General features: G+C 46.3%; 1 pseudogene; it reads right to left on the bottom strand.

The window, feature by feature from the left end:
* Positions 1 to 20,487, bottom strand: part of LOC144936617 (ATP-dependent 6-phosphofructokinase, platelet type-like) — a 54,677-nt pseudogene that overhangs the window by 5,758 nt on the left and 28,432 nt on the right.

Below are 20,487 nucleotides of genomic sequence, written 5' to 3' on the forward strand. Positions count from 1 at the left end.
GGGTGGCCAGCACCATGCCCGACCGCCTTTATCTCCCCAGTGGCGAGCTTTACACACTGCACCAGGTACCCCTTTGAAGCTGAAACGACCTAGGGGAGGCCCCAGGACCGGTTCAGATAATCGTCACTGGTGTTGGATGTGAGCAGAAAATTGAAATTGGGTCACCGAGTTCATAGCACAGTGTGCTAACCACTACCGTACCGCTCCCCACTACATACACATATGCGTCAACTGACTCCCCGCCATGTGCCCTCTGCTCCGCAACCAAGGCCTCCTGTGAAATCCCCCAGTCAAACTCCTTTCAATGGGAAACACACACATAGCAGCGAAGCTGCACCGCACACCTGCAGGTCTCGGATGCTGAAGGGCTCCTCGTAGATGTAGGCGGCGTCCGCTCCAGCAGCCAGGCCGCTCATGGTGGCCAGGTACCCGCAGTAGCCACCCATCGTCTCGATGATGAACACGCGGTGCATGGTGCCGCTCGCCGACTGCTTGATGCGGTCGCACGTCTGCTCCCAACAGGGCGGTCACAGGCAGGAAACGAAAAACTCAGTGGCCATGTTAACCCTCGGGGTGCCCCATCCCATTGTACCTGTTGTGAATTGAGCTGAAACATCTCAAGCCTAAGCAGCCTGTTATTCATGTAACCCAAAGGAACTTATCTTGGATTTGCACAATGCCTCTGCTAATGTAGCCTTTCTGATGTTAGGAAGTCACTGAAGTTATGCACTTTTAATTATGCTCATTTCTTTTCACTGATTTTTGTGTTTAGTTTATTTACCTTCCCCATGCAACTTCGATTAGTGTGGTTGGCTACGAACAGTGCAAAAAAAGTTCAACATAATACATACTTCAAGAAATGCAAGTTCCTCTCTTGAGCAAAGCCAATGTGATTATCAAACAGCAACTGCTAAGACTCTATACACCATTAGACATCCCAGCAATGCAGCACTACATCCACATTTGGGGTGATGTACCAGTCAACTTGAACACTTTTTGATTGAATCCAATAAAAAGCTCTTTGACCTATTCAAGGACTACATGTGTTTACCTTTCTTGGTCCTCCTATCTCACTGTTGCACTGGTGAAGATGCACCACATAGTGGAAACTCACCAGTGGCCATTCTATTGGAAGACTGTTCTCTAGAACAAGAATGTCCTCCATTGGCTCAAGGCAGCTAGGTGTTTGCAAATGTTCATGCACCTTGTTTAACCATGGGGACACGTTGATTTCTCTTGAGCCAAATGTGGTGGTGGACTGCTGAGGACAGTAGTTGGTAACTCATGCAGATTTGTCAAACTCCCAGCTTGCTGAGTGAGCTATGTGATGGCTAGCAGAAGGCAAAACAAGCAAGTGGACTTGTACAGACCTTTAAATATTATAGCCTCATATGCTTTGGTTCAGTCTCGTTTCCTCGTAATACTCATAAAAAAAGAAATTTGGCAAACATCCCAATTGAAGACTGTCCTAATAAGTAATATTTTAAAAAAAACTTTTTTTTAAACACGCTTTCATAAAATGTACCGTACTAGTAATGGAAGAACTTCACGACTCCAGGAAGTGCCCCAAAGCTTGCCATAACGTAAGGGACCATGGTGATTTACAGCCAACCTTAGTTGAGCGTGGACAATTAGACCCAAGCCGAAACATAACGTATAAAAAATAATGTTTAAAAATATATTTAATCTATTTTTAATGATAGAATATAGTATTGTCATCAGCATGACATAATTATTTGTTTCTTTCGGTTAAGTCACGTCTAAAGATAAAATAATAAATTAAATTAAATAATAGAATACGACGTTTCGATTGCAACACAAGCAATCATCATCAGGTATAATGAAATAGCGACATAAAATCTAACCAGAAAACTATAGACAGACATATTAGCAGACAGATATCACCAAGATACATAGCGAGAGCAACACAGGTAACAGAGAGGGGTGATCGTCTCTGTGTGGTGGCCTTAAATAGACAGAGGGGGGGCGGAGGCAGAGAGAGGGAGGAGGGTTAGAGAAAAAATTAGCATATCAATGAGTGGTCAACAGACGTGGTGCTGCGAATGCGATGGCACGGCAAGCAAGCCTGAAAATCAGGAGAAGGACACACTAAAATTAAATAACCTAGTAAAATATCGAAATGTAATGTAATACAACACAGAGGGTCGGTCAACACACAATTAACGCATAGCCTGGTTGATTACGTATTTCAAAGATTGCTAAGTTAGAATTTAAGTGTGAACAATCTAAAGAGAGGACACAGGCAGAGAAAACAAGTCGCCAGAGAGAGAGAAAAAAGATAAGCTTAAAACTTCCCCGTAGAAGTGGTTCAATCTTAATTTTAGAACTTTCGTGACTGCAGGAATTATTATTTGTTTCTTTCGGTTCTACGGGGAAGTTTTAAGCTTATCTTTTTTCTCTCTCTCTGGCGACTTGTTTTCTCTGCCTGTGTCCTCTCTTTAGATTGTTCACACTTAAATTCTAACTTAGCAATCTTTGAAATACGTAATCAACCAGGCTATGCGTTAATTGTGTGTTGACCGACCCTCTGTGTTGTATTACATTACATTTCGATATTTTACTAGGTTATTTAATTTTAGTGTGTCCTTCTCCTGATTTTCAGGCTTGCTTGCCGTGCCATCGCATTCGCAGCACCACGTCTGTTGACCACTCATTGATATGCTAATTTTTTCTCTAACCCTCCTCCCTCTCTCTGCCTCCGCCCCCCCTCTGTCTATTTAAGGCCACCACACAGAGACGATCACCCCTCTCTGTTACCTGTGTTGCTCTCGCTATGTATCTTGGTGATATCTGTCTGCTAATATGTCTGTCTATAGTTTTCTGGTTAGATTTTATGTCGCTATTTCATTATACCTGATGATGATTGCTTGTGTTGCAATCGAAACGTCGTATTCTATTATTTAATTTAATTTATTATTTTATCTTTAGACGTGACTTAACCGAAAGAAACAAATAATAATTCCTGCAGTCACGAAAGTTCTAAAATTAAGCATGACATAAGTATACCAAGTTTCCAGTCCATGCCACATTGGGAAGTGGTTAAAAATTGAGTTACAAGATTTGAGGATACAACAGACAGAGTTAGTTAATAAAAAGCATGAAATAAAAATAGTTTGCGACTCGGTGAGGCTCTCCTGGATACAGCGTTCCACCCCTTCACTTGTTTCCCCCTCTCTCTCCGCAGGCCCCCACCTCCACGATGGCATTGAGGACCGTGTCTGTGCCGATGGAGAAGTCCGTGCCGGGCACGTTGTTGCTGATGGTGGCGGGAATGACGCACATGGGGATGCACAGTTCCTCAAACTTGCTCCGCCCGCTCGCCAGCTGCATGGCTCCTTCAAGGGCCTGAGTTATGTACGAGATTTGTGAGCAGCATGAAAGCAGATATGTTGTCAGGATGAAATTACTCAATCACATTGATTTTCCTCAACGTGAAAATGTATCTTTAAGAGCAAAATAATTTAAAGATTAGCAAATAGAAAATGTGTTGTCTTATTTCTTGAAAAAAATGTCTGTTCTGCCCCATGGCAGGTATGGGGGTGTTGATTATACACATCTCTGCAAGTAAAGAACTCGATCCGGTTGCAAACATAGACGATCCTGCCTCAAGCCTGCATGCGGTGTGGAAGAGGCTCTAGGAATGCTATGGTAGCCCAGAAACCATTGAGAAAGCTCTCTACAAAAAGTTGCAGAATTTTCCAAAAATCTCTGGTCGAGACAATAAAAGATTACGAGAGCTTGGAGATCTTCTGATGGAGATTGAATCAGCCCAGGCTGACACCTACTTACCAGGTCTCATTGTTTTGAACACCTTGTAGACAATTTGCCATTCGACGTGCAGGAAAAATGGATAACAGAGGATTCAAGATACAAGTCAGAGCATCAGGTTACATTCCCCCCATTCTCTTTTTTCTCAAAGTTTATCTGCAACCAGGCTAGAACCAGAAATAACCCGAGTTTCATGTTTGGCACCACGGGGCTCTCCAGTCCAGATCTCCCAAAAATTGAAAGAGCAACGGCGAGTCGAGAAACAGCGAGAGTGCCAATCTCTGTACACAAGACTCAGTTCTTTCTTACGATATTAGCAAACTTTGTCCATCTTCTTGGTTCTTTCGGTAAAGTCACGTAGAAGAGAAGTAATAAAATAATAAAAATAAAACATAATAAAATAATTCTCATGACGTTTCGGCCACAACGCAAGCAGCCGTCCTCAGGTGAAACTAGGTCTGTCGAGGCGACAGCAGAAATAACCCGAGTTTCATGGGCAACCATCACAAAGAAGAAGATAAAAGATCCAGAAAGGCAATGACCATTGCATGATGAACTTCACTACCTCCAGAAATGCTGTGAGTTCAGGAGGAAGCCACTGGAAGAGCGGAAGAATATGCTGAAAGAATTTTGAGTGTGCTTCAAATGCTGTGCTTCTACAAACCACTTTGCAAGGAATTGCAAGGCAGATATCAAGTGCGAGGAATGTGGCAGCGACAAACACCCAACTACTCTGCACACATTTTACTCCAAACCTGGTGGCACTAAGGCTTCCTATCCCAAAGCAGAGCACGGCGGGGAGCAAGGTGAGACCGCCGCACCCACTTCATCAGTCACAACCAAATGCACAGTCAACTGTGGAGAAGGCTTCAAAGGAAAATCTTGCTCAAAGATATGCCTCGTCCGAGTGTATCCCAAAGGACATCCTGAAAGGACAGTAAAGATGTACGCCATAATGGACGATCAGAGCAACAAGTCTTTGGCAAGGTCAGAGTTCTTTGATCAGCTAAGTGTATGTGGGAATTCCTTTCCATACACGCTCAGAACATGGTCAGGACTGATGGAGACAGCAGGAAGAAGAGCGAGAGGCCTCATGGTGGAAACCATGGATAGCACCATGAAGCTAGCCCTTCCTATGGTGATAGAGTGCAATGAGATACCAGACGACAGGAGCGAGATTCCCACGCCCGAAGTCGCACCTCACCACACACATCTGAAGCCCAAAGCAGAGTTCATTCTGCCATTGGATCACGGGGCACAGATTTTACTTCTGCTTGGCAGGGACATACTGAGAGTGCACAAGGTTCGCGATCAACAGAATGGACCTCAAGACGCTGCCTATGCCCAGAGACTTGACCTTGGCTGGGTCATCATAGGTGATGTCTGTCTCAATGGAACACACAAACCAGACCGCATTAGCACATTCAGAACAAGTGTGCTCACGAATGGACGCACGTCGCACTTCAAGCCGTGCCCCAACCACTTCACGATGAAAGAGGAACAGGAAGAGAGAAGTCAAGGCTGTACCATGCGGACTTACGAAGAAACCTCCATGCTGGAAACACAAGAAGATGATGTTGAACATACGGTGTTCGTGACAACGAAGGACGACAACAAACCTGCTCCATCGCTAGAGGATAAAGAATTATTGAAAATAATGGACAGAGAGTTCTTCCAAGATGAGTCAAACAGTTGGGTTGCCCCTCTGCCATTTCGTAATCCCAGATGCCGATTACCCAACAATAGAGAACAAGCCCTCTCACGGCTCAACTCATTGCGCCGCACCTTGGACAAGAAACCAGAGATGAAAACTAATTTTGTATATTTCATGAAATCATATTTGACAGTGGTCATGCTGAAGCAGCCCCTCCTCTAGAAGAAGGAGAGGAATGCTGGTACTTACCAATCTTTGGTGTTTATCACCCGAACAAGCCGGATCAGATCAGAGTGGTGTTCGATTCCAGTACTCAATTTAAGGGCGTTTCCTTGAACAACGTAATGCTCACCAGACCAGACTTGACCAACAGTCTCCTAGGATTACTCATCTGTTTCAGAAAGGAGTCAATCCCTGTAACAGCCGACATTCAACAAATGTTCCACTGCTTCATTGTCTGAGAAGACAACAGAAATTCTCAGATTTATGTGGTACCACAATAACAACGTTGATGATCGAATTGTTGAATACAGAATGAAGGTGCATGTCTTCGGCAACAGCCCATCCCCAGCGGTAGCCACCTATGGACTTAGGAGGACCGCGCAAGCAGGAAAACGTGGAATTTGGGGAAGACGCCAAGTGATTTGTAGAGCTACATTTCTACGTTGACGATGCACTCAAATCAATGCCCACGGCCTCAGAAGCCATCAATCTGCTCCAAAGGATGCAAGGAATGTTAGCTACTGCCAGAGGTGTGGACTCGAGTCATGTGACTTGGACTCGAGTCAGACTCGAGTCATGAATTTGATGACTTGCGACTCGACTTGGACTTGCATAACAATGACTTTGTCCCACCTATGAGATGTGGACTCGAGTCATGTGACTTGGACTCGAGTCAGACTCGAGTCATGAATTTGATGACTTGCGACTCGACTTGGACTTGCATAACAATGACTTTGTCCCACCTCTGGCTACTGCTAACCTGAGACTTCACAAGATAGCGTCCAGCAACGCAGAAGTGATTAAAGAGTTTCCTTCAGACGATCGTTCAAAGGACTTGAAAGACTTGGACCTTAACGTCGACACACCACCAATCCAACGCAGCCTTGGACTGAGTTGGGACCTGAAAGCGGACACATTCACATTCCGAGCATCAATTGGAGAGAAGCCTTACACTCGACGTGGCATCTTGTCGATGGTAAACAGCCTGTATGATCCACTAGGATTTTTAGCGCTGGTCACCATTTAAGGCCGTTGGATACTCAGGGATATTTGTGCTGATATACAAGACTGGGATAGCCTGTTGTCTGAGGAAAGGCAACAAGAATGGAAACTTGGAGAAATTTCTTACAGGCACTTGAGCAGCTACAGATTCCGCATTCCTACATGCCCACATATCTATCCGTAACCCAACGTAAGAAGTTACATGTGTTTGCAGATGCTTCTACGATGGCCGTAGCAGCCGTAGCAGCTGTAGCTTACCTAAAAACCACAAGCGCAGAAGGAATCTAACACGTTGGGTTCATCTTAGGCAAGGCCAAATTGGCCCCACAACCGGAACATACCATCCCAAGGCTCAAGCTGTGTGGAGCCGTTCTAGCTACAAAATTGGCAGAACTGATCTTAGACGAATTGGACATTAAACTGGATGCGGTCAAGTTCTACACGGACAGCAAGGTCGTACTAGGCTACATAAAAAACCAAACCAGAAGGTCCTACACCTACATCAGCAACAGGGTGGAACGCATCAGGAGGTCGAAGCAGCTAGAGCAATGGAATTACGTTCCAACTGAACAGAATCCAGCAGATCTCGCAACTACGTCCGTCCCTGCATCTCTGCTGTAACATACCATCTGGCCGACGGGTTCAGCGTCCCTCTTACGACGTGACGGTGGCCCATGTACTACCAAAGAGACTTTTGGACTCGTAGAGCCCGAGTCAGACAAGGAGATTCGTCCTCAAGTGACAACTTTCGTCACAAATGTGCCACCAAGAAGTCCACTGAGTCCACACTATTTTGAACATTTCTCGAAATGGACGACGCTCATGTGAGCGATAGCACATCTAATCCATATCGCAGACTGCTTCCATCGCCCGATGAGAGGCACCACTGGTAGCTGCAATGGGTGGCATCACTGCACAGTACCACGCACTGAAGATGAGCTTTCCAGAACAAGGAAATTAATCTTCCGTTGTGTGCAACATGCAGCTTATGCAAGTGAGATCAAGTCGATCAACAAGGAAGAAGACCTTCCTAGGGTCAGCTCCCTCAGAAAGTTAAACCCCAGGATGGACAAAGACGGCTTGCTCAGGATCAGTGGTCGGCTAGGGAATGAAAAATTAGGTGAGAATGAACGAAACCCCCTCAATCCCAAGCCAGAGCCACATCGCAATTTTACTTGTGCGCTACTACCACGGGAAGGTCAAGCTCCAAGGTCAGCACTTCACAAAAGGAGAAATCCGATCTGCAGAGTTGTGGATCGTTGGAGCAGAAGTTCATCACCAGCACAATCCACAAGTGTATCAGGTGTCACAAGCTACGTGGAAAACAGGAAGAACAGAAAATGACAGACCTCCCAGCTGATCAACTCAGTATGGAACCTCCCTTCACCTCTGTAGGGATCGACGTGTTCGGACCGTGAAAAGTCATCTCCTGATGCACCAGAGGAGGGCTCGCGAACAGCAAACGTTGGGCAGTGCTGTTCACCTGTATGAGTACACGAGCAGTGCACATCTAAGTCATCGAGTCCATGGACTCTTCCAGCTTGAAAATACACTCCGGAGATTTTTCGCCATCAGAGGGCTGGCCAAGCAACTCTGTTCTGATTGTGGAAACAATTTCACCGGAGCATGTAAAGAGCTTAAGATCAATACAGAAAATTTGAAGATGATTCCCTTAGTGACCAGGGCTGCACATGGATCTTCAATCCTCATCACTCTTTGCTTATGGGCGGAGCCTGGGAATGCATGATCGGGATTGCTTGACGCATTCTTGACTCCATGCTGTGTGATGTCGGGTCCACACGTCTCTCTCACGAGGTCTTAACCACTCTCATGGCCGAGATCTCAGCTATAATTAACTCAAGACCCCTGATCCCCATCTCAACCGACCCAGAGTCACCATTCATTTTGACTCCTGCTACACTTCTTACCCAGAAGACAGACGTGCTCACAGCACCCACCGAGGAGGCCAGCACTACAGACATCTACAGACGTCAATGGAGATAAGTGCAGAGCTTCGCCAACATGTTCTGGCATCGCTGGAAATACAAGTACCTTGCGACACTTCAAGTGCGCAGTAAGTGGCAGTCGAGCAGACCAGACATCCAAAAAGGTGACCTTGTCCTGCTGAAGGACAACCAAGTCAAACGAAATGAGTGGCCAATGAGCCGCTTCCTCAAGACGATGTCCAGTGCCGATGGAAAAGTTTGAAAAGTTGAGGTTATGATAGCGAAGCAAGGTGTCACAAGAACTTTCGTCAGGCCTATAGCTGAGACAGTGCTACTTCTCTCTCGCAAAGATGTGGACAAATAAGTTGACCCGTTGAAGTTTGTTGTACATTTGTATGGGGGTGTTGATTACACAGGAACTTCCTGATATGGTGTTGAGTTTGGATACGTGACCAGGAAGTTATGATTTAAGATTCTCTAAGCCATGAGGCAGGGTGTCAGCCATTACACAGAGTACAAAATGGAGGGACAAATAGTGTCTCAGTGTAGACAGGTGCATCTGTTCATTGTGGGACTTTAAGAAGCATTGTCTGTAAGTTTGTTTATGTTCTTATAATACGGGGAATGCTGTTATAATGTTAGGATTGCCGTTATAATACTGTAAATGCCTTTATAATGCTGTTAAATTGTTAAGATAAATATGAGGCCTTGTTAACAACGAAGCCTGCCACTTGCATTATTGTGAATGTTACTTGTAATTGGATAAGTCAAGTCAGACTTGTACCCATGTAACTTTAATGCGATCTTGAGAGCAAGGATGAAGAAGTATCTCATCCACAGTTCATTGTTATGTGCAGCGCTGTACATTTAGGCTGCAGTATGGTGATTACACAATGTGACCTTATTTAACACAGTAGCTTATTCTCTTGTGTAGCTATTCAGTGCTAATATAGGTGCCTGGTCCATCCAGGACCTATTGTTGAGTTTCATGTTATCTAAGATAATGTTATGATGCTCCTTGTGTTCATTCATTGTATCGATATTGCAAGTATTAACAGATGCTGTATTTTGTGCTGTGTTTTTCCGTCAGTTTTACCTCGTTCTATTCATTAAATATGTTTGGAGTCGGATGTTCACCCTGGCTCTGAAGGTTTATTGAATGCGAGGTTAACTACTCGGATAGTGGTGCAACGCAGCGCACAGCCAGGCCGAGACAATGTCACTTGACCAAGTCCCTCTCTTGAGTGATATTCTATTAAAATACCCCACCCACTGGATTAGAATAATTGAGCTGATTGAACTCAAATTCAAAAACACAAGAGGTGAATTTAAAGTTTGAGAAGGGGACACGTGGTCTAAGAAATGATTTAATGAGAATATGAATAATCCACGGTGCAAGGCTTCAAAGCCAATGCTTTAGAATAAGTATACCAGTCTTCCATTCAAGCCCCACAATGGATAATACATGAGGGAGAATTCAAGCGCATTGTGTAGCCCTTACCGTAAATCCACCAATGATCAGTAGAGCAGATATGGAGTGTTTTTGGATCTGTTCGACGATTTTGTCCAAAAACTTGTTAGGAAGGGTCCTGTAGAACATACACAAAGCACCCGTGCTCCTTCATCATTCCAGAGTATTCATTTCCCATAAAAGTATCGTGCATGGAATTCCAAACCTGCATTTCATAGCATTCCAACTTCGGGCCACACACGGTTCAGTACATTACGGTAGTTTTGTGTTAATATTTGGCTGGGTGACGGGATGATTGATACAATTGGCTCAGATTCACAATGTAGTGAGTTCAAATTCTGGCCAAAAGTAAACACCCCATCATACTCTCAAGGTCAATAAAATGAACATCATCAGTGGTTATCATTTGAAGAGACTGGCCTTAACCATGGTAATGTGGAAATATGACCGATGTCTCAGGGCCACGAATGGAGAAGAGCGCCACACCATTGCTAAGTTGAGCATGAAGACAATTGCATTCACTTTCATTTATATCACCAAGTATATCCCAAATAATACTATTGGAGTCAAGTTACGAGATGAAAAAAAAGTCTTGAAATTTAAAAGACATTAGTATGTATGTAGAACTTATTTTGCGCCGTATCAAGCCAACCGTGTTAATCGAAGGTAAGGGAGAAGGACAACAAACTAAACACAGTTATAAAGATATTAGTTTTCAATTTTTAAAATAAAAAAAATTGCATTGTATCACGTGAATGAACAGTTTCCTAAAGACCACTTTCTGTTTCCCAAGTGTGGGTTTAGCGTGCTGTGGAACTCACCGTTTGGTGCCCAGCTTAGCGCCTCCACATCCAGTCCATCCACCAACATCACCCCAACCAAACTCCTCCACCTATGCTCACACACAACACTTGATTGTGTTCAAATCGTTGCATTCAAGTCGCGATGTCTTAAGGAGAAAGACACTTTTTGGAAAAATTCACAACAAAAAGCAGAACCATCACATAGTGTCAGAGAACAGCCCATGGAAGGCTGCAGTAGTCACTTCAAAAGTGATCTCTGATCAAACATCAAGCAGTGCACTCTTACAAGCAGTGCGCTCTTACAAGCCTTGCAAAGAGAGTTTGTCACATGGAAAACCAGAACTTTAGTCCTCAGAGCTGCAATAAACAACATTTCATATGGTGGAGAATATCCCTGCAGTCCTCAATTTCCCGGTTTTGACTATCAACTTCCTCCACTTGAGAACCACTTTAAATTACACGTGGCTGTAACATGGACACAAACCAAGTATCCCATCAACGACGGCTCAATGTTTCATAGTCACATAGCCATCATGAACCCTCTCAGCCAACCAGCTAGTTCTAACACACATAAGATATTGTGGTTATGTATGTTGAACTTCTTTCACACCGTACATAGCCAACCGTGCTAATAAGAGGTGTGGGAAATCTAGAGGTCCATTCACCATTTGGATACCGGTGGCTATCATTAGGGGGGGGGGGCGTGAAGGCTAATGGTTCCATGGGAAGTCGGCCAATGGTTAAGGAGGGTCTTGTGATGGCAGAGGAGATGGCGCGGGGCAGTACCTGTCCCTTGGCGAGGCCCTCAAAGCCATCGTGTACCGCGTACATGCGGTGGCCCTCCGAGATGCCCACCCGGATCGCCGCATGGACCGCCGCATTCATGCCGGCCGCAGGAGCGCCCACGCACAGCACTGCCACAGAGAAGCCGCTCTGCACACACACAGACAGGCACACAAGGTAGAGCAAGCGGCGGCAGGTACCAGAGCAGTGACAGAGGGAATATCAGAATAATATTTATTTATACTGGAGGAATCCGATGAGCTCTCAAGCTATTCTTCACAGATGTCCTGTAGGAACGTTACAATAACAAACAGTACAAAATATGATAGTAGTGCAAAGTACAAGAGAGGTAAACAAATTACCTAAACACATACAAATACAAATAAACCATTCCCTTCCTACCAGGCAAAGCCCAGTGAGGTATTAACTTATTTTTCAGAAGCGACCTGGCCACAGATGATAGCTCAACAAATCGGCCCATCATTTTGACATTTACAGCACCAAAATAATCTAAATAATCTCATTGCATATAACAAAGTGTTTAACATTTCGATTTAAAGCTTTCGTGACTGCAGGGATTCATCTTCTTGGTTCTTTCGGTAAAGTCACGTAGAAGGGAAGTAATAAAATAATAAAAATAAAACATAATAAAAAGAAGTTTAGATGGAAGCATATTATATAATTTTTACGACGTAGAATTGTAATGTATTACTTGCTGTTAGTAACTCAGCTTATTGTAGAGTATAGTAAGTATACTGATGGTGCTATGCAGTTTATACTTTAGTTTTTTATGTAGTTTATACTTTAGTTTTCTACGTGGTTGTTTAGTAACTGCAGCTACATATCAATAACATTCCTTTCCTTTGTTAATGCTACTCCCTGCACCCCCCCTTGGTGCTGTTGATCCTGCATAATGCATGGGCATAATATGCCTTTGAAACCCCCCCCCCCGCCCACCTCCTACGCATTTTCCATGAATATGCTAAATTCCTCTTCATATGCACATTCTTTTTGTTAAGGCGCTCTTCCACCTCCAACCCAGTTTATATATAAGCTCCTAGCTTGGTAGTGTCTCATTCTTCACCTGAAGACGGCTGCATGCGTTGTAGCCGAAACGTCGTGAGAATTATTTCATTTTATTATGTTTTATTTTTATTATTTTATTACTTCCCTTCTACGTGACTTTACCGAAAGAACCAAAAAGTGTTTAACAGTTATTGGTCTTAGTGCTGCCAAGCCGTACTAAAAAGTACTGTATGATAGGTTTGTGGCTGACCGTCTTAAAGACACAAATCTAGGGGATGTCAGCTTGGTGATGGTGGTGGTCAGAAATCTGCATTTTTAAATGTTCTTATGAACAAAGTTGAGTGCTAGCTTGGATGCAAAGTTAAAGTGCTTTCATGCTCAAAGTGCCTTCATGAGAAATGGGTAGTACACATTTTCATTTGCAGCCATCAGTCCGTGGTTAAAATTCCATAATTTCACATTATCTGACGTGGCCCAATGATATACATTTTCACTTTCCAAAGGGAAATCAGGGTAGCTTTAAAAATGCAATGTAAAAACATTGAAACCTAAAAGAACCATGATCAGTGTTGCAAAATAGATATGTTTGTTTAAAATATTTTGCCATGAAAAGAAAACCCACCATGTAAGTAAAATATACTGATGTGTTATTGTCCAAAGGCAAGCAGAACAACAAACCTTCTTGATCTCTGATTTCTTGTGTGCCAACAAGCGGTATATGTTCAGGTTATTCTCAAAGCTCCTAAGAGACAAAGAGAGAAGATACAAATCATAGCTGGGATGATTAGCCGATTACCGGTACTTCTCTACTTACGAACGAGTTAGGTTCCAGAGGTCTGTTCGTAAGTCGATTTGTTCATAAGCCCAACTTTACTTCTGTCGATTCCAAACATGTTGTACGGCATGTACATTAAACATGGGGAATGACTTGAACAGTTGTATAATCTCCTGTAGATGTAAATGCCACTGGCTCTTCATGTTCTGCAGATGAAGATGCTAATTTCCTTTGGTGCTCGTGTTTCCTCTCTACTTTCTTGAAAATTTTACCAAGAGATGTATGCACAGTTGCTCTCTTCTTCTCTTCATACATTAACTTGTAACATGCAATAGCATCGTGAAAGCTGCCAACACCTTCGTAAACCTTTCAGTGTTTCGGTCCTAAGACTCAAAACAAGCCAGTGCTTGATACTGAACAACCACCGCCATATATTGCGGCGGTTGAATTTACGACTCTTGGTCCAAACAGGCAACTAAACATTCGGACATGTTTGTTCCTATCTCTGAAAGTTCGTAAGTTTAATGTTCGTAAGTAGAGGAGTCCCTGTATATCGATTTGTCGACTAAAAATGATAATTTACTAATTGCAGCTGCCACTACATTCTGCCGCCCGAAGATGAGAAACTCCTACAGGCCACATAAAGCATGACGCGGGTAATGATATCGATGACATCACCATCCTCCGCTCATCACTTTCCGTCCAGCAGCACACTTTGAAACAGAGGTAAGACTTTTTTTTACCCCTTTAAATTAATTTTTAAGAGTCGATTGATAGATCCAATTATCTGTACAGTAATCATTCACCAGCCCAAAGACACTGAAGGCGATGAGCACCACAACATTTTTTGCTTGAGCAGAGACACACTGTAAATGTCATATTTCTGTCATCTCCTAACAGCAGTTGAATTTTAATCTCATTCTGGGTTATAATGTTACACATTACACCACAGACAGAAATTATACATGAGCATGTTATCATATCCCTGAGTGGTATTGGCTGAAGTGCACAGGTCTTGTGGTGAAGCCACGAGAAAATAAAACCGATCCTAATTGTTCTGCGTAAGCAACCCTGAAAGTTGGTCGTCTGCATGCAGTTCTTCAAACTGCTGATCCATAAAATGTGCTGTGGCCTTTGTGTCTCCCGGGTATCAAGATAACAGATGTGAAGGAACAGCCAGATCGGGGCTATTTTCACTTATTTCCGGAGCACTCCCAATGACCATTACACCCGATGAGCCGTCTCCTGCCGTAAAATCAGCCACCCATTACGAATTTAATTGGCATCTCCAGAGCGAATGGAAATTTAATAAGCTAGACACAACAGCCAATTACACATGATTTCATACAATTCGCTTAAGTCGATGGAAATTAACCACTACTGCACATCGTGATGGAAGTACGTCAGAAACATTGTTTTTTATCACATACTCTTATGAGTCCAGACCATCACAAATGCGTGCAAAATTGTGAAGCCATAATACATGCGAGCGCAATAGAAATTAATTGAGCAGCCAAGCATGCCGTATATTCTCTATTTTTTATTTTTCAAATTAACCTCTTGTGTTTTATGTTGTCATTCATAAGGTGATGAGTTCAACTCCTGATCAATGGTCAACTCAGTCAAATCATCCCTGCCAAATTAATAAAAGGAGTACACTACTTTGTGAGAAGGTAATCGTGGGTTGTGCTCGCTCAGGGGCTGCCAATATAGAGGGGACCATTCCACCATGGAAATTCCTCAAATAGCAGTGTCCTCATAGCTGAACAGAAGAAAATTTAAGAAAACATACAGTTTGGCCAACAATCACACTTGCAATGGGTGCTACTTTATGAAATTAGCTTGATGGGAAACATGGACACGCACACATACCTGCCACGCAGCTTGACAGCCTCGTCAAACCTGCATTCGTCCATCGCTTTCTGCACATCTTTAGTCTGTGGGAGGAGGGGGGGAGGATTAAAGGGGAGCACTGTAATCGTTGCTTTTACATTCAAGAAACCTTCTCCCCCACCCGATAGATCACCATTCAAGACTTACAGCGGAAAAATTGCATCTCATGTCTCTTCAGCATGTTTAGAATATGCAACATTAGTTAAAAATAGGGTTTTGCATGCTGACAAATGTAACCAAATCTGTGAACCAAGAGGCCTAGTTGAAATTCGTTACAGGTTGTTCACAACATGGGAGACATAGATGTATTTCATCCTCATAAAGGCTCATCAGAAAGCCACGGAAAGTGCACAATATCATACCCATAACACGATGGCCATTTTTTATGGGATTAGTTTTTTGTGCAGTCGTCAGTGATATAAATGAGAGAAATCGGTTTAAATGTGTGAGAAACTTAACCCAGCATCTCAAAAGTGCCAGCTCAGTGTTCTGACAACCATGATGACCCCCTTTAATCATCTGGCCACCTCACTTTTCGAAGCAATTCATGGGCATGTCTTTGTAATGTAGTAACTCGGCGGGAGACGACTTCACGGGTAACACACTCTTTATTTTATCAAACTTGGTTACAGGTGACTAACACCTACTTTATATCTCGGGTGACAAACACCCACTTAGCTGCTTGGCGACTAACGCCCACTGAGCTACTCGGATGACCCACATCCACTTAGTACTCGGGTGACAAACACCCACTTAGCTACTTGGCGACTAACGCCCACTGAGCTACTCGGATGACCAACATCCACTTAGCTACTCGGCGACTAACGCCACTGGGCTACTCGGAGACTAAGTCTTCAGCTCCGTCTTCAGGTCTTCAACTGGGTAACTCTCCCCGAGTGCTCTCGCGCGTCCCCCTTTATACCCCACCTGCGGACGTCGCTGCGAGCACCCACTTATTCGACCAATCGCCGGGCGCTGGCTACGATCCTCTTTTCCCACATCTCATCGTGCCTCACCACTCACGCCGCGCCGCCCCGTCATCTGTCACTCCCGGCGCGCGCGTCCACACCACGCCCACAACGCGTGCCCAACCCCGCACCCCGCGCCGCCCCGTGATCCATCACTGTCACAGTCGGCGCACGTCAATACCACCACTACATCACCCCCTACCACATAGCTCGCAGCCGCCCCGGCTGCTATAAAAAAATATACAAACCCCCCTGTGTGCCCCGTAACACAACACAACAACAAGAACAACAACTAACCTAACAACACAACACGACGCGAACACTACCATCCGCAACCCTCAACCAATGCCACCGCGACAATAGAACAATATATACAAACCGGCGAGTGACAATAGCAATGTGTATGTGTAAAAAAAATAAATGGAAAATTTTTTTTTTTTCTTTCGACTCGTGCAGTGTCCCCTTTTCTTCCGAGCGTCCCTACAACGGGACATTACCCCGGCAGAGGGGAACACCGGGCGAGCTCGGTGTAGAGCAAAAAACGTCTTCATGAAAATTGTTGAGACCTAGCCCGAGTCCGCCTTGCCGGTCCGTCGTACGGCACCAGACGCGGTTGAACGTCCGGTGGTGCCGGCGGTTCAGGAAGACATCGGCCAGGCATCGAGGACTCGTGCGTGCCCCGGGGTTCAGGCTCTCGACGGTCAGCAGCCGTCAAGCCCGAGGCACCTGGGGGTGGGTCAGGTGGAGACACGTGAGGATCCGCCTGCGACACCTCCCTCCCCGAGTCGACGGTCACATCACACGCCCGGTCGTCACGGCACAGAACGGGGTCACACGGTGCCGCATAGGGCTTCAGTCGGGAGGGGTGCACATACCAACGGCGTTTCCCCCATTTAATCTGTATACTCTGGGGTCGTGCAACCCGCACAATTTCCACCGGTCCCCTCCAAGGTCTCAACAACTTGGGGGACGTAGCCAACGGTGCATGTGGGCAATGCAGCCAGGCCTTATCGCCTGGTTTCCAATCATGCGTATGCACCCTCCGCTCATGCAATTTCTCGTTTGCAATTTGCCGCGACCGCGAATTCAACCTTGCCGCCTCCCGCGCTTCAGTCAATTTGGCGATATTAAATTTGATGTGGTCTGCCAATTTAGATTTTGCACGTGGCTGGGAAATCCCCAGTTGGACGTCCATGGCCGGATCGGCCTCCCGCCCATACATAAGAAAAAATGGGGAAAACCCCGTCGCCGCATGAGGGGCCATTCGATAGGCCGCGAGTACCCCCGGCACCTGTAAGTCCCAATCAACCTGATCGTCGCAGACCTGTTGGCACAACATAGACGTAATCGTCCTGTTCAGACGCTCAACCATCCCGTCAGTCTGCGGGTGGTAGGGGGAAGTACGCACTTTCTTTGTACCCAACAGGTCGCACACCTCGCGCAACAAAACGCTCGAAAAATTCTTCCCTTGATCCGTCAGCAAGCGTTCGGGGGCGCCCTTGTCCAACACATAACCCTGGACAAAGGCGTCCGCCACCGCCGCAGCCGACTGGTTGGCGAGCGGCCATGCCATAGGCCATCGGGTGAAGTATTCCACGCCAACCAGCAGGAACCTATTTCCCCTTGGTGTAACCGGAAAGGGCCCCAAGATGTCCAACGCTACCAATTCGTTTATACGCGAAACCTGAATGGATTGCAGCGGTGGATTAGCTGCCAATGGTGGCGGTTTCCTTTTGGCGCACCCTACGCATCCCTTAAGAATATTCGCCACGTCGTTACCCATCCCCGGCCAATAATAGTCTCGCTGGATTAGGGCGAGCGTTTTGTGAAAACCCAGATGCATGAGCCGTTCATGAGCTGCCAGAACAACCCTACCCCGCATAGCAACAGGCACAACGAGCACGTGACGCCGGGACATGTTGTCCCACCTCATCAAAAGGCCCTGTCTGCACACCCAGGAACCGACCCGCGCCTCCCCTTCTTCGGGAGCGCCAACTTTCCGACGCAGCGTAAGTAGGGAGCTGTCGGACATCTGGAGGCGGCCCCACTCAATGAGGGGCAACGACAACAGCGAATCCCTCCCCGTGGGGGCGTCCTCTCCCGGGGTGTCAGTGGCGGCGAGCGCAACTCCCGGGGTGCCGGCGACCGGGGGTTTGCACCGCGCTGATCCCAACAAACATGTGCAGTCCGTGCACGGCGGCAACCGCGACAAGGCGTCCGCGTTTGAGTGCCGCAACCCCTTGCGGTAAATCGTCGTGAATTGGTAGTCTTGAAGGACCTCCAACCATCGGGACAATTGGCCCGATGGCTGTGCCACGCGCATAGCGTATTGTAGAGCCGCATGGTCCGTCCGGACCGTAAAATGACGGCCGTAAAGATACGGCCTGAATTGCTGTGTAAAAAACACAATGGCTAACAATTCACGACTAGTTACGCAATAGCGTTGTTCTGCGGGGGAAAGAACCCTACTACCGTAGGCGACCACCCGTTCAACCCCCCCGACCACCTGTGAGAGCACCCCCCCGATACCCGTATTGCTGGCGTCCGTGTCAAGCAAAAACGGTTGTGTGAAATCGGGGTAACACAAGGGGGGAGCCTGCACCAAGGCGTCACGGAGGGAGCAGAACGCAGCCTCCTCTTCCGCCCCCCAGTGAAACCTCACACCCTTAGCCGTCAAAGCGTGCAGGGGCTTGGCTATGGTGGCAAATTGCTTGACAAAACGACGGTAATAGGAGGCAAAACCAATAAAACTACGAACCTCCGTGACCGAGGTTGGCGTTGGCCATGAGCTGACGCAATGCGTCTTAGCAGGGTCCGTCGAGATCCCTGAACGACTCACGATATGGCCCAAATACCTGACCGATTCCCGAAGCAGAAAACATTTAGCCGGTTTGAATTTAAGCTTAGCGGAACGCATCCTGAGGAACACCGCTCTCAGTCGCTGGAGGTGCTCCTCGAAAGTCCGACTAAAGACGATGATATCGTCAAGATAAATCAAACAGGTATCCCATTGGAGGCCCGACAAAACCAATTCCATGAGTCTCTGGAACGTGGCGGGAGCGGAATGTAAGCCCATGGGCAAACGGTTGAATTCAAATAGGCCCCCAGGTGTCCGGAAAGCAGTTTTAGGTTTAGACTCGTTATCGAGTGGCAATTGCCAAAATCCAGAAAGCAGATCGAGTGTGGAAAAAAACTGCGCTCCCGCCAAGGCATCCAGCGACTCATCCATCCTGGGGAGCGGATACGCATCCGCCATCGAGATTTTGTTTAAGCGGCGGAAATCGACACAAAACCGCAAGGACCCGTCCTGTTTCTTTACTAGGACAATAGGAGCACCCCACGGACTAGAAGAGGGCGAAATGATATCGGCCGCCAACATATCATTAACCGCCGATTGCACATGTTCCTTCTCGGCTGGGCTGAGCCGGAAGGGATTCTGACGAATAGGGGCCGCGTCCCCTGTAGCTATGTGGTGGCGCAACAGGTCAGTGCAGCCGATATCGTACTTATGTTTGCTGAACACGTCAGCAAACTCGATGAGCAAACCCCTCAATGCTCCCAATTGCACCCCGGACAAGTTAGCAGAACCCGCACACAGCGAGTCCAACCACTCAGTCCCCTCATCACTTTGAGGATGCGACTTGACAGTGAAATCTGCTTGAGCCACGAGCCGTTCCTCAACGGGTAGCGGCGCGGCGTGAGCCAGCACCGTTCCCTGCGCAATTACGGCCGGCCGCGACCCCGTATTCAGGACCATTACGAACGGCTCACTGTCCCCTCTCACCATGGTTTGAGCAACCGCTAAGTCGAGGCCCTTACTGGCTCTGTTTGACGGCCCCAACAGCACCCCCTGTGCCTCCGCACCCACCTCGAGTGGCTTCCTGAACCGAAGGGGCACTAACATTTGCGATCCCGGGGGCACCCGTACAGTGTGAGTCGCCAGCGCCTGCACCGTCGCACAAACCGTGCGCACTTTGGTAGGGCTCGACAAGAAGGCAACCCGCCGACCTGACGGAAGCTCTATGCAGGCCTGATCTATAAGAATTTTGATGGGCATTTTTGACAAAAAGTCCGTACCTAGCAAACAGGGAACGGCCAGCGATGATGATACAAAAATAGGGCCCGCTAATTTAATGTCACCAATGCAAATAGTCG

Source organism: Lampetra fluviatilis, chromosome 1 (genome assembly GCF_964198595.1).
Source record: "Lampetra fluviatilis chromosome 1, kcLamFluv1.1, whole genome shotgun sequence".
NCBI classification, from domain to species: domain Eukaryota; kingdom Metazoa; phylum Chordata; class Hyperoartia; order Petromyzontiformes; family Petromyzontidae; genus Lampetra; species Lampetra fluviatilis.